At 43.6% G+C, this 14,542-nt stretch overlaps 1 long non-coding RNA gene across 1 annotated transcript in view; it reads left to right on the top strand.

Annotated features, from left to right (window-relative positions):
- The first annotated feature begins 7,657 nt into the window (after positions 1 to 7,657).
- Positions 7,658 to 14,542, top strand: part of LOC122549581 — a 55,716-nt gene continuing 48,831 nt past the window's right edge. The window contains exon 1 of the long non-coding RNA XR_006311591.1: positions 7,658 to 7,755. This is a non-coding gene — a long non-coding RNA (uncharacterized LOC122549581). The remainder of the gene's footprint in view (positions 7,756 to 14,542) is intronic.

Genomic DNA, 14,542 nt, shown 5'->3' with positions numbered 1-14,542 from the left:
ATTCTGAAATAGGTTATTTGAAATTGTTTAGAGCCGATGTCTGCCTTGGTATTTAGTTCATATTGTGGTGTTTGGAATTATATTGTTGTAAAAGAGACTGAGGAAGTTACTGTTTATATCTCTTGAATACTCGGAACAATAATGGCAGACCAGGCATGATTCTTTCCCTCTGAAAACTTAATTAAAATTCTTAATAAATTCATGTCGGTTTTTTTTTTAACAAATTGCTCAGTAACGAGTTCCATCTACCCTCTAATCACATTTACAGTTCTTTCCAACAAAAAAGATCCCTGTAAATGAATGTCAAGTAAATAGTCTCTTCTGAATGAGCAAGGAGATGGAAAGGCTGGTGAAATGCCCAAGACTTTCAAACTGCCATGCCACTTTCCCAAGGACAGGAAAGGTGACAGATAGCCCACCCACCTGAAGCCTAAGTGACTGACAAAGAATCTCTTCCTGTCTCAACTTTCATTTTTCAATGGCAGGCCCTATGCCAATGGTGCCACCTACTCCTGACAACATAGCCACCCCTTCCCTTCTAATGCTAATCTGAGTTAACCTAACTGGCTCTGATGCCTCTGACCTTGAGGGCAGTCTACCACTGAGGTGTTCTCTCCCTGAATCTGCCAATGGTCACCACTGGAGGTGGTGCAGTTGAGGTTGCTGAACTGCTTTCCCTGAGATTGGCCTGGCAGTTCTGGAGGGCAGCCTGCCACCACTATTGGATATTTTTTGTATCAAGCTGTTCAGGGGTGTCATGACACACCTCTGGAGCAGGTGAAATGTGAACCTCTTGGTCTCCTCACTCAAGGGACACGATCAGTCCACCATAAACCCTCGGCCATCATTAATAGGGCAGAGTAATCTCTGAAGCTGGTTTGATCCCCTCTTTCTAGTCCAGTAGTTAGGTTTCTGGTACATCTGCAAAATTCTACCCAAGGAATTCTAGTGCAATTTAGTTCTTAGCTGAAAATGTGTTTCTGGAAAAGCACAGCAGGTCAGGCAGCATCCAAGGAACAGGAGAATCGACGTTTCTGGCATAAATCCTTCTTCAGGAAGTTCTTACCCTTGACATTTGAATCACACTCTTAATCAGGTGAAATTATTATTACTTCTATAATGAAGGCATTGTTTTAAAATTAGGAGTGGCCCTTGTCAGAAAAAGAAGTGGGGATTTTTTTTCTCTCAGCGGTTTGTGTAACTTTGAAACACTGCCTCAGAAGGCAGTAAGGGTGAGGTTATAGAGTAATTTAAAGCTGCAGATAAATCAATCTTGTAAGGTGAGTGGATCAAAGTTAATGAGGGGCAAAATGGAACACAAACAGATTAACCATCATCATACTGACCGGCAGAGGAGGCGGGAAGAGCTGAATGGCCTCCTTCTACCACTAATTTGTATGTTGGTAATGTATAGGAAGTGAGGTCATTGCCCTGATTAGATATCACTTCAGAGGAAGTTGGATTCCTGCCCTAACTAGTTCCTACTGGAAACAAAAGGGAGTTTCAAAGTTAATTTGTGAACTATGTTCGAAGGTTAGATGAAGGATCCTGGGAAAACAAAATCTTAAAGAGCCTATTTATGTTGTAGGGTTTGAATCTAAAATTAGTCCCCATAGTAATTAGTCTGATAAAGGTGCTGAGCCTTCTGTAATTAAACAGTAATTATTTTATAACTGACATGAATTACTCATTGCAATTTTATATGTTGCAATTCTTCAAAGCAGTCTGACATTGATCATCAGGGTTGAGTAGAAATGTTGAAGGATGGCATGGTGGCTCAGTGGTTAGCACTGCTGCCTCACAGCACCAGGGTCCCAGGTTTGATTCCAGCCTTGGGTGACTGTCTGTGTGGAGTTTGCACATTCTCCCTGTGTCTGCGTGGGTTTCCTCCGGGTGCTCTGGATTCCTCCCACAGTCCAAAGATGTGCAGGTCAGGTGAATTGGCCATGCTAAATTGCCCATAGTGTTAGGTGCATTAGTCAGAGGGGAATGGTTCTGGGTGGGTTACTTTTTGGAGGGTTGGTGTGGACTTGTTGGGCCTAAGGGTCTGTTTCCACACTGTACGGAATCTAATCTAATCTAATCTGATTGTCCTAAGTGGCTTTGACAAAGGGTCAGTTAGACTCAAAACATCAGCTCTTTTCTCTCCATACAGATGCTGCCAGACCTCCTGAGATTTTCCAGCTTTTTCTCTTTTGGTTTCAGATTTCAGCATCTGCAGTAATTTGCTTTTGTCCTAAGTGGCTTCCTGGATTTAGATTTTGTTGATAGGTTGGTCAATACTTGTTGATAGATTGACATGCCTTTACTGATGTACAGGCAATTGGAAGCTAAATACTCAATGTGCAACTGATGTTGATGAGTATACAGGCAGCCAGGGTGCTGGTGTCCACACTAACTTTGATAATTCTCATAATTGTCTCTGGACATCGATGGATTTGAAATGCATACTTATTGGGCCATGCTAGAAAACAATATTCCATCATAAAGTACACAAAGGCAAGAATTGAGTGTTTGCTTCCCGTGTGGATATGATGCATTTCTGGATTAAATTGATCCAACTCTGGTTTTCTATGACAGGATGAAGATAAGAGTGACTCCAAAGTAGGAGGGGTTTTGGGCAAGGTTTTACCTCGATAGCTCAAAAGAAAACCTTTAGGACTCAGACTGGTGCTGAGGTTGAATGGCAATGTGACAACCTCAGAGGAGAACGTGATGAGGGAAGCAGTCAGTATATTCAAGCATGCCGTACGCTGCCTTGGGCAGCTCACTGAAATAAACATTGAATAACAAAGGTACCAGAACAGAACATTGAGCAAATCTATTGTTCAGGCTCCTGTATCCACACTTCTCAATACAAAAAAGCATTTGCCTCTAAGCACGTGGTGAGTGGATGAAATGGCGGGTGGCTTGGAAAGCAATCCAGACTTCGGTACAGTGCCAGATCTATGAGTGCTCCAGTGGCACTGGATTCTGCTTCAATGTCATGCCACCACTTTGCCACAGTTTTGGAAGCTCATTCGCTCGCTTGTCAGGGACAGTTGGCTTAACGACATGCATCAGTCCATGAAATAGAAGTCTCTCCAGCACTTTGTAGCAAGTACAAAGTAGGGGAGCTGTTGGAGGCTTCACAAACCTTCTCCCCCGGCCTCAGAAGAAGAATTGTTTTATTGTCCCTACAAATGGCTGAAGTTTTACTGGTTGCCAGGACCTTGGAGAAGAAGATCGAACATTTCTTCACTTTGAGTCCCATTGCCTTCAAGAATTCTGCATAAACATTGTCTCCATCAGCAACTTTTCCAGAATTTGTTCAATGTACACGGTTCAGCCACAGTCGATGATCTTGGTGTTGTATTCAAACCTGTTAAAAGTTACATGATTGCCTGATGTTGAAATTCTTTCACTAAGAGAGTGCTTGATCTTTGCCAAATCAGATACAATGGCATCAGCTCTAATGGTTAATCTATGCTTAAAGGCAGAGTTTGCACGACCATACTAATAGAGCTGGGCCTATATTTTCCTGATGAACAACATGAAATACTTATAAGTCGCTTCCACCTTTTATCATTAAACATTCGCTACATTGTGTAAGATGAAAATATCTTGCAATGAGTGCCCAGAGCCGATGGCTATTACATTGTCTCTCAATCTTTCATTCCTGAGGATTTTTTTGGTATTTATGCAATTTTATTGAAACTTTATCCAACCGGTTTACATAAGTAGCAGATCAGAACAGGATAGTCACCTAACAACAGGCATTTGGCCCAACTGGTCCACACCAAGCCTCCGAAGAGTAACCCACCCAGACCATTCCTTTCTGACTAATGCACCTAACTCTATGGGCAATTTCGAATGGCCAATCCACCTTACCTGCACATCTTTGGATTGTGGGAGGAAACCGGAGCACCCGGAGGAAACTCCACACAGACAGTAGCCTGAGGCTGGAATCAAACCCAGGTCCGTGGTGCTGTGAGACTATAGTGCTAACCACTGAGCCACTGTGCTACCCCAAATGATGTTTGTTTAATAAACAATTTGCATACATGTGGGTGAGAATAGTGATGACCTGTGGCAATCTTTGTTGCTTTTTAACCTCTCTTGAACCTGGGGATCTGCAACTAATTTTAGCACTCTCACAACTATTCTGTCAGTTAGCAGACCATAAATTGAACATTGGACATTCCTCACTCTTTATGAACCAGTTCTCCCTTGAGCAATTCATTTATTCATTGCGTCATGTGTAACTATCTATAGGATGTGTTGACGTGGATTTATCTTACTGGCTTCAAGAACTGCAGCATTCCTATGGGATCCTGTTCAATGAAAACACTTAGAGAAGAATCTCCTTTTCTTCCAATGAACAAGGAATTATATGGTAAGCTTTTCCAAATCTTAGACAAGTGCTGTGTTTGGCAGCAGCTTGAATTCTTTCAAATTGAGATATCACTTGATGTTTGTGTCAAATGATATTTGAAGATTTGCAGTTGAATATTGCATGCAAGATTACAAGTAAGAAATGCCTCAGTAAAAAAAAAGGTGTTTCTGAAAATGATTGAGGGATTGTAAAATTTTCCTTGACTATTGCCAATAAAGTGATCAAGACAGATCAGGGGAAAGGATCTTAGTAAACATTAGCTACATTTGTGTAAGATGAAAATATCTTGCAATGAGTGCCCAGAGCCGATGGCTATTACATTGTATATAAATCTTACATTCCTGAGGATTACTTTGGTATTTATGCAATTTTACTGAAACTTAATCCAACCGGTTTGCATAAGTAGCAGATCAGAACAGGATAGTCACCTAACAACAAATCTTATCATGTTGAAACTCCTGCGCCGGCCTGTTGAAACAGTTTCTAGTCCACAAACAATGTACTGCTGACCTTCCTTTTCATTCACCTAATCCAGTCTTGCATTATGAAATTGAACTGACCTATGACCGGGTTCCCAGATGTGGAATGGAATAATTTGACGTCTTTGACGAATGTCATCCACTGCAGCATATGCCACGGTTAAGATCAAATAGAGGGCAAATTTCCTCTTTTGTCTGACTCCAATAGGTATAGGTGGAACATCTGGAGTGATAATCAGCTGTAACTGACCACAGATGTTCAATATTCCTGTCCAAATGTGGGCCAAGCATTTTGAAATGAACTACACACACTAGATACACACGTTCAATTAAAAACAGAATGGGCATTTATTGAAAGTTATCCTGTGTTTGCCATTTGACAACTATATTTACATTTTAAAAATCCCTTATCCTGAGGAGGGCAGATTAACTTCTGCTCAGCTAATTATCAAATAAAAAGTTAAATGATTCAGATCTGGCCTTCTCGATTGAAACTCATTTTTACTTTGGATGTAGCAGCAAATTGTACAACCCTTCGACATACATGTTTTCCTTTGAACCAAATAGTCCCCTGTTCCACATCCCCTTCATAGAGGTAGCTTTTGTACCTTCATATTGAAATTTTACCTTTCCAAACTTCCCCATTCAGAACCAGGCTTATATCAGTTTCCTGTTGACTTTGAATGCCTCTCCATTACCCTCTGTCTCTATGTCCTCAGCCATTTTCAGAGTCATCCTCTCTCACAAAATGTTTAGAGACACATAATCTCCTCTCCTCCAAGTTCCAATGTGTGCTGTCCATCTGACACATTTTTAAAATTCACTCATGGAATATATGCAACTGTTTTCCAACACTGTAACCCTCCAATTCCCTCCAGTTCACAGAATCGACATCCACCCCTACACACACGCGCACACGCACACGCGCACATGCACACACACACACACACACACACCTACACATCTTCTCTCCCATTTAATAAAGCTGGAACACTATTCCTTCTCCTGTCACATTCAGCCTGGCACTATCCATTCCTCGTCGAGAGGGTGGTGCTGGAAAAGCATGGCAGCGTCTGAAGAGCAGGAGAATCGAGATTTTGGGCATAAGTCCTTCATCAGGAATGAGGCAGGTTGGCCGGGGGTCTGAGAGATAAATTGGGGGGTGGGGCATGCTGGTGGAAAGGCAGCTGGGAATGCAATAGGTTGATGAAGGTGTTGGGGAAGGTGATAGGTCAGAGAGGAGGGTGAAGCGGAGAGATGGGAAAGGTGATGGACAGGTCAAGAGGACAATTCCAAGTTGGAGTCTTGGGACTGGGATAAGGTGGGTGGAAGGGAAGTGAGGAAACTGGTGAAATCCACTTTAATCCCGTGTGGTTGCAGGGTCCTAAGGCAGAAGATGAGGTGTTCTTCCTCCTGATGGCAGAAGGTCATCACTTTCTACTCCACCAACCTCCGCTTCTTTCACCACTTATAAACAGACCCCACCACTACGGATATATTTCCCTCCCCACCCCTATCAGCATTCTAAAGAGACTATTCCCTCCGCACTCCGTTGTCAGATCCATGCCCCCTCCCCCACTCTCCACCAGCTCTCACCCCACTCCCGGCAAATTTCCCTGCCACCGCAGGAAGTGCAAAACTTGCGCCCACACGTCACCCCTCACCTCCGTCCAAGGCCCCAATGGATCCTTCCACATTTGACAGAAATTTACCTGTACCTCCACAAATGTCATCCACTGTATCCGTTGCACCCAATGTGTTCTCCTCTACATCGGGGAGACAGGACGTCAACTTGTGGATTGGTTCAGAGAACATCTCTGGGACACCTGTACCAACCAACCCCAATGCCCCGTGGCTGAACACTTCAACTCCCCACCCACTCCATCAAGGACATGCAGGTCCTTGGCCTCCTGCACTGCCAAACCCTAACCACCCGATGCCTGGAGGAAGAACGCCTCATCTTCTGTCTTGGGACCCTGCAACCACATGAGATCAATGCAGATTTCACTAGCTTCCTCACTTCCCCTCCCCCAACCTTATCCCAGTCCCAAGCCTCCAACTCGGCAGTGTCCTCTTGACCTGTCCATTATCTTTCCCATCTATCCGCTCCACCCTCCTCTCTGACCTATCACCTTATCCCCCACTTTCATCTACTTATTGCATTCCCAGCTACCTTACCTCCTGCCACACCCTCCTCCCATTTATCTCTCACACCCCGGCCCAGAAGCCTCATTCCTGATGAAGGGCTTATGCCCAAAATGTTGATTCTCCTCGTCCTCGGATACTGCCCGACCTGCTGTGTGTTTCTTGACTTTGATCTCCAGCATCTACAGTCCTAATTTGTTCCTACTCTTCTTTCCTACCTTCTCAGAACACATTCACAATCTTTCACCCCCATCCATTGTATGTTGGCACTCCTGTAACCTCATCTACATCCCTCCTCTCTGCTGTTTCTTTGCTGGGGGACAGGGGATTTTGTTGAACAATGCTGCAGGTGGAATGTGCAATCTTTTTCATTGTGCACAGAGGCACTGATGCCCTACTGCAACAGGGGTAGGAGCCAGGCATGTCACTCACTTCTGAATAAGTGGAATTTGCCTTGGAAACATGTGAAACATGGCTAGTCAGCAAGTGTGCCATTTGATACCAAGCCCGAGTGCCTATTCTGCCTTTCAGATGAGACATTAAACTACAGCCAAATAAGGGCAGAGTGTTCTGCTTGGTGTACAGGGTGATATTTATCCATCAAACCAACTACAAACAGATTAACTGCTCAGTCATCTCCTTGTTATTTATGGGGCTTTGCTGTAGGCAAAATGACCGCCAATTTATCTACAAACCAACTGTGACTATACTTTGGAAGTTAACTAATTGGCTGTGAATACTTTTGGGACATTCTAAGTAAGTTTCTTTTTTTCATGTGTAAGCTGTGACAATGAGGGTTTAACTTGCTGTGTAGCCTTAACACGCCACCAGTGCACACAGGCTGTCAGCATTCTATTTTATTTTAAGAGTTGTACAGTGGCTCAATGGTTAGCATTTCTACCTCACAGCACCAGGAGCCTGGGTTCAATTCGATCCTCAGGCAAATGTCTGTGTGGAGTTTGCACCTTCTCCCTGTGCCTGCGTGGGCTTGCTTCAGGTGCTCCGGTTTCCTCTTACAGTCCGATGAGGTGCAGGTTGGGAGGACTGCCCATGCTTAACTGCCTATTGCGTCCAAGGATGAGCAGGCTAGGTGGTTTAGTCATAGAAAATGTGGGATTACAGGGCTAGTTTAGTGGGTGGGATGCTCTTCAGAGGGTCAATGTGGACTCGATGGGCAGAATGGCCTGTTACCACACAATTGGGGTTCTGTATGGTTATGGTGGAGACTATTATTATTAAGGATTAGGTTGGTTTCCCATTTGGCCCAACTTGTCAACACCGACCCTCTGAAGAGTAACCCACCCAGACCATTCCTTTCTGACTAATGCACCTAACACTATGGGCAATTTAGAATGGCCAATCCACCTAACCTGCACATCTTTGGATTGTGGGAGGAAACCGGAGCACCCGGTGGGACCCACGCAGACACAGGGAGAATATGCAAACTCCACACATACAGTCGCCTGAAGCTGGAATCAAACCCAGGTCTGTGGTGCTGTGAGACTGTAGTGCTAACCACTGAGCCACTGTGCCACCCCAAATGATGTTTGTTTAATGTGGGTGAGAATAGTGATGACCTGTGGCAATCTTTGTTGCTTTTTAACCTCTCTTGTGCCTGGGGATCTGCAACTAATTTTAGCACTCCCACAACTATTCTGTCCGTTAGCAGATCATAAATTGAACATTGGACATTCCTCACTCTTTATGGACCAGTTCTCTCTTGAGCAGTTCATTTATTCATTGCGTCATGAGAAACTATCTATAGAATGTGTTGACGTGGATTTAAACATTTTGAAAGGGGTGCAGTACTTATGTAGTTTTTTAAAAAATATGCTCTGTAAACGCAGACACTTTACTTGAATGTTTAGAAAGAAGCAAATTCCTTGCTGCTGACCTCTGTCATTCAAGTGGAAGTCATGGGCGATGAAGGTTGTTTTGATGTGGTGACTGTAAGCTGGAACCACCTGGAAAGTGGTGCATGCATTATTGACAATATCTTGCAGCCAGCAGCATGCTGACGTCTGTGTGAAAACAAGCAACTCCCTTACTTCAAGGGAACTGGAATAGTTCCAAAACCCTCGGTGGGAGGTTCTGCTGCCTTGATGGAATCAGTGAGAATTTGTGGAAATGCACAAGAATAAGCCTTTGAGTCTGTATTAGAATTAACACGCCACTCCTTAATCAAGCCATCAGAACTGCTATTCATGTGAATAATATAATGCAATGACATCAGTAGTGGGGCTGAGGAATGCTTCAGGAATGTCAACATTTTTATTGTCGATAGTATCACGTTGCATCAATGTCATTTAAAGGTGAGCGGCTATACATGGTGGCAACCAGAGACCTGCTTTGAATTTCAGAATGGAAACTCCCAAGTTAGAGACAATTTTTGTCAGGTGCAAAGACTATGCATTGTTTTCCATTCCCGAGTTCACTGTATCCTTTCCATTTCCTTTCGCCCCCTGCTTCGCCAGGGCACAATTAAACAACTGTCCTCTGTTGTATAAGGTGACGGTTCTGATTGTTCATGTTACATTGGCTCTATCCATTCCACTGATATCACAACAGTCTGTGTGTGCATGGATACCGGGAGCTCTACTTTCAGATGGAGTAGAGGGATAATTGCCAGTTCCTAACTGCCTAACCTATGCCTAACCAAATATTGTTGTACTGATATAAGGGCTAAATACTGCAAACGCTGGAAATCTGAAACAAACATATTGTAGGAGAAACTCAGCAGGCCTGGCAGCATCTGTGGAGAGGGAAACAGAGTAAATGTTTCTGGTCTGATATCATTCTTGTATCATTCAGAACAGAAGACCCAGTTGTATTTATGGTTAATATGCAATAGACCTTCTTCATATTGAAGAATATTGCCTCTTCTTGGAAACTCTATAGTGATATATGCTCTCCCACCAATCACCAGATAACCCAAGACAAAGCAAAGAAGAAGAAGCTTTGTAGCAGTGAACTACCTCAAATAATTCTTACTCAATGCTGCATACTGGTAGAGGTAGCAAATACCATAAGGTACTGGGGGTGGTCATCAGTGCTGCATCAAGCATTTGAATTCATGATGTGTAGACAGCTGTTGTGATTATTTTATATTTTGTCAGTTCAGTGTTCACTGTCACTTGGCTGCAATGCTATAGATGTGACCTCTCCACTATTGCAAATTAGACTGTGGCAGAAATACAGTTACTCACTGAAAGAGACAATGTAAAAGAAAAAGGTAAACCCAATACTGCAAAGGCAGAACTTCATCCAGAAGCTGATAAGAAGTGCTAGGAAGGTGTATGGTTGAGGAAAAGAGAGAAGAGCCAGCTAAACACAACTGTACTGAAGAGGTTTAATGACATCTCAGTCCCAGCAGTAGTTAGCCAAATAACAGAAATGTTTACTAAAACACAGAAAGATGATTGAAGAGTCATTAATGAAAACATGTGGTACCTTTTCTGCTTGTCCCAGTAGCATTGTAATAGTTCTTGGCACATACTGCAGGGCATCAAGAGACATATTCCAGAGACATCAAGAGGATTCTGGTGACTTGTTCAGTTATTATCCTTGTCTCCATGTGTGCTTCACAGCAGTGCTCCACTGACCAAAGCCATCCTATGCAAAGGATCGTGAGATTCCTGAGTATCCCTTGTTGCTTAGATGCTATCCTGTGTCATTTACCTGCTGTTGAAAAGTTGCTATGACACTGAACTGACAAAGTATAAAAGCGTCAGAACAGCTGTCTACATGTCATGAATTTAAACGCTTGATGCTGTACTACTCATGGTAAATAATCTGCACATTGACACAGTGAAAGCCTTTGCATTGAAGTAACTATGGAGGGTTATGTTTGGGCTGTAAAATGAATACATCCCAGAACACTGGGGAATCCATTGGTTTTAAAATAAGATATGTTGTCAACAATTTGGGTACACAATTGAATTATACAAACTGAGCTGACCTGGAGAAGACAACATTGTCTTACAAATGAACAGACAGAAAATTGACTGATCCAGCAAAAGAATCAGGAATTAATCTGTAGCTAAACATTGATACCTGTAGTTATTTGCTTGGCCTCAGTCAGAGCTGTCAAGTCTGAGGACTTCATTTACAAATCACTTGCAGCAATGAGTGGAGATTATACATGTTTTTATGACTGAAGTGTCACCTCCTGAGACAAGGTTCATGAGAAGGATATTGGAATGCTTCTCTGAGTTGCCACGTCTGCTACGTGGATATCACACTTAGCCTCCTGCAGCTTTTGCCTACTAAGTGTAAAGTGGAAAGCTTATTTTGTGCTCCTTCTTAACTTCAATTAAATACAAGGCTCTCCAAACATAATAGAGAATGTAGGTGAACACTTTCTGATTACAACTGTGCAAGAAATTTATAAGTTTTTGCAACAACCCTAAGAAATAGACACAAGTTTGCAAAAACTACCTCATTCTTAACAGTTTCCCTGCAACCAATTACTTCAGCCCTAATAATCTGCTCCTGACATCATAGGGCGGCGCGGTGGCACAGTGGTTAGCACTGCTGCCTCACAGCGCTAGAGACCCGGGTTCACATCCCGACTCAGGCGACTGACTGTGTGGAGTTTGCACGTTCTCCCCGTGTCTGCGTGGGTTTCCTCCGGGTGCTCCGGTTTCCTCCCACAGTCCAAAGATGTGCAGGTCAGGTGAATTGGCCATGCTAAATTGCCCGTAGTGTTAGGTAAGGGGTAAATGTCGGGGTATGGGTGGGTTGCGCTTTGGCGGGGCGGTGTGGATTTGTTGGGCCGAAGGGCCTGTTTCCACACTGTAAGTAATCTAATCTTCAGCTAATTTCAACGTGAGAAGCTAGAGGTCATGGATTTCAGGAGGGGTGACATACTTTCTTCTTTCATGGGATGTGGACATCACTGGCAAGGTCAGCATTCCTAGTTCCTAGTTGCCCATTCCTAGTTGCTCTCACACTGAATGGTTGCCATTTCTGATGGTAGTTAACAGTCAATCGCATTGTTGTAGATCTGGAATCACATGTAGGCTAGACCAGGATGGCAGATTTCCTTCCCTGAAGGACATGGTTGAACCTTAGGGGTTTTTTTTACAACCATTATCAATAGTTTGTGATTTAGCATGAAACAAGTTTTCAATTCCAGATTTTATTGAATGAACTTAAATTCCAACAACAAATGAGATTCAAACCCATGCTCTAAGAATATTACATGGGCCTTCGAGCTTCCTAAGCCAGTGATGTTATCATTACGCTACCATCCCCCTCAGGGCAGAAGCTCACTCTATAAATTTACATTATTCTTCCATGGTGAAGGCAGGCTCTCCCACATCCCAGATGTAATTTGTGGGATCCCACATCAACAAGAAGTTACTTATTAATCATAAATGAAACAAAACCACAGGGAATAATTTTCCAAATATTTGCTGGTGAAAGATCTTTCCCCAAGATCAATGCAGACTGGAAAGTCATAGTAATGTTTCAATATGTCATTAACATTGGTATGTGGTGAGGTATCAAATTTACCTGGCCCAATCTTCCTTTGTGGTTATGTTGTAAACACAGTGGGGGTGGAAAATCAAGCTCTGAGCATTCTGCTTTCTCCCAGTCACCTGATATCACCTCTGGGATTTGTTCCTGGAAATTATATTAAATATATGCTGTTATAATAGGGTGCAAGAGATTCAATTAAAGACAATATGGAGCCTGTCTCTCCAGCATCATTGGACACAAGGAATGCTGGGTTGCTCCTAGTTTTACCGGCATTGTTACTTATCTAAGTGAGATTGCTTAAAGTTGAAATGACTACTTCAACTGAGGTATTAGATTGCCAAGTTGGAATATAAAACATTAAAAACCATTTTTAATCTGTTGCTGTCCAGACCAAGCGGAAAATCAGCTGCATATTCCCTGGTGGTAATAGCCTTGAGAAAGGGTTTTATAACTCTGGAACATCTAGAATTACTTGGCTTTTCCTCAAGTTGGTATTTATATAGGGGGTAAACATTCATTGGCCGTACTGTAACTCAGTAGGTAGCTCATTGTCTCTGAGCCAGACCATTGTGGAGTTTGCAACTCACTCCAGGGACTTCAAAACAGAACTTACTGGGGGTGTGCGGTGGTGCCAGGGATAAAGTCTTATCAAATGAGATATTAAGCTGAGTCACTGTTTGATGGATCAGTGGATGCAAAAGATCCCTTGCACTATTAAAGAAGAGTAGAGAAATTCCCACCTATCGTTGTGACATTGAACATTTTGTTTGCTGCCTCCGCCTCCAGGCTTACTTTTTCCACCAAGACTCCTGCCCACCTTATGAGGACCCCTTCTCCCACCTCCATACACCCCATACACCTGGACACCCTGTGCTTGTCTGTTACCTGCCCTCGATCTCTTTATTTCAAACTGGAGCTGGGACATTGACCGTCTCAACCTGTCCACCCACCTCCCCCACTCCAACCTCTCACCCTTGCAACCCCGCAGCCGTCCACTCCCTTCATCCCAACACCAACCTCACCATCAGGTCAGTGGATGGGGTGGGAGAGAGCACAGTGGTAGTTTGGCACACTGACCTCTATACAGCTGAAGCCAGGTGCCAATTCGAAGACGCCTTCTTCTACTGCCCCCTCGACCATGACTTCACCCCCCCCCATCACCAAACCATCATCTGCCAGACTGTACACAATCTCATCACCTCAAAGTTTCTCCCACCCACAGCTTCCAACCTCATAGTTCGGGAACCTCACACCACCCGGTTCTACCTTTGGTTCTACCAAAGAGTCACTAACCTGACCACCCTGGCGGACACATTGTCTCAGCTTGTTCCTGCCCCACTGAACTCATCTCCACATCCCTTGATACTGTCCTATCCTCCCTGGTCCAGGAACTCTCCACATCTTTCCAGGATCTCCACAAAGATCAGCAAGGCCTTTGTGTGGAGCCACAAAAAATGGGGGAGATACTAAATGAGTATTTACTGTGGAAAAGGATATGGAAGATATAGACTGTAGGGAAATAAATGGTGACATCTTGCAAAATGTCCAGATTACAGAGGAGGTAGTGTTGGATGTCTTGAAACGGTTAAAGGTGGATAAATCCCCAGGACCTGATCAGGTGTACCCGAGAACTCTGTGGGAAGCTAGAGAAGTGATTGCTGGGCCTCTTGCTGAGATATTTGAATCATCGATAGTCGCAGGTGAGGTGCCGGAAGACTGGAGGTTGGCAAACGTGGTGTCACTGTTCAAGAAGGGCGGTAAAGACAAGCCAGGGAACTATAGACGGGTGAGACTGACCTCGGTGGTGGGCAAGCTGTTGGAGGGAATCCTGAGGGACAGGATATACATGTATTTGGAAAGGCAAGGACTTATTCGAGATAGTCAACATGGCTTTGTGCGTGGGAAATCATGTCTCCCAAACTTGATTGAGTTTTTTGGAGAAGTAACAAAGAGGATTGATGAGGGCAGAGCAGTAGATGTGATCTATATGGACTTCAGTAAGGCGTTTGACAAGGTTCCCCATGGGAGACTGATTAGCAAGGTTAGATCTCATGGAATA

This window comes from Chiloscyllium plagiosum, chromosome 4, assembly GCF_004010195.1.
Source record: "Chiloscyllium plagiosum isolate BGI_BamShark_2017 chromosome 4, ASM401019v2, whole genome shotgun sequence".
In the NCBI taxonomy this organism is placed as follows: domain Eukaryota; kingdom Metazoa; phylum Chordata; class Chondrichthyes; order Orectolobiformes; family Hemiscylliidae; genus Chiloscyllium; species Chiloscyllium plagiosum.
Note: the sequence above shows the minus strand (reverse complement) of the source record. Positions and strands in the feature narration are given on the sequence as shown.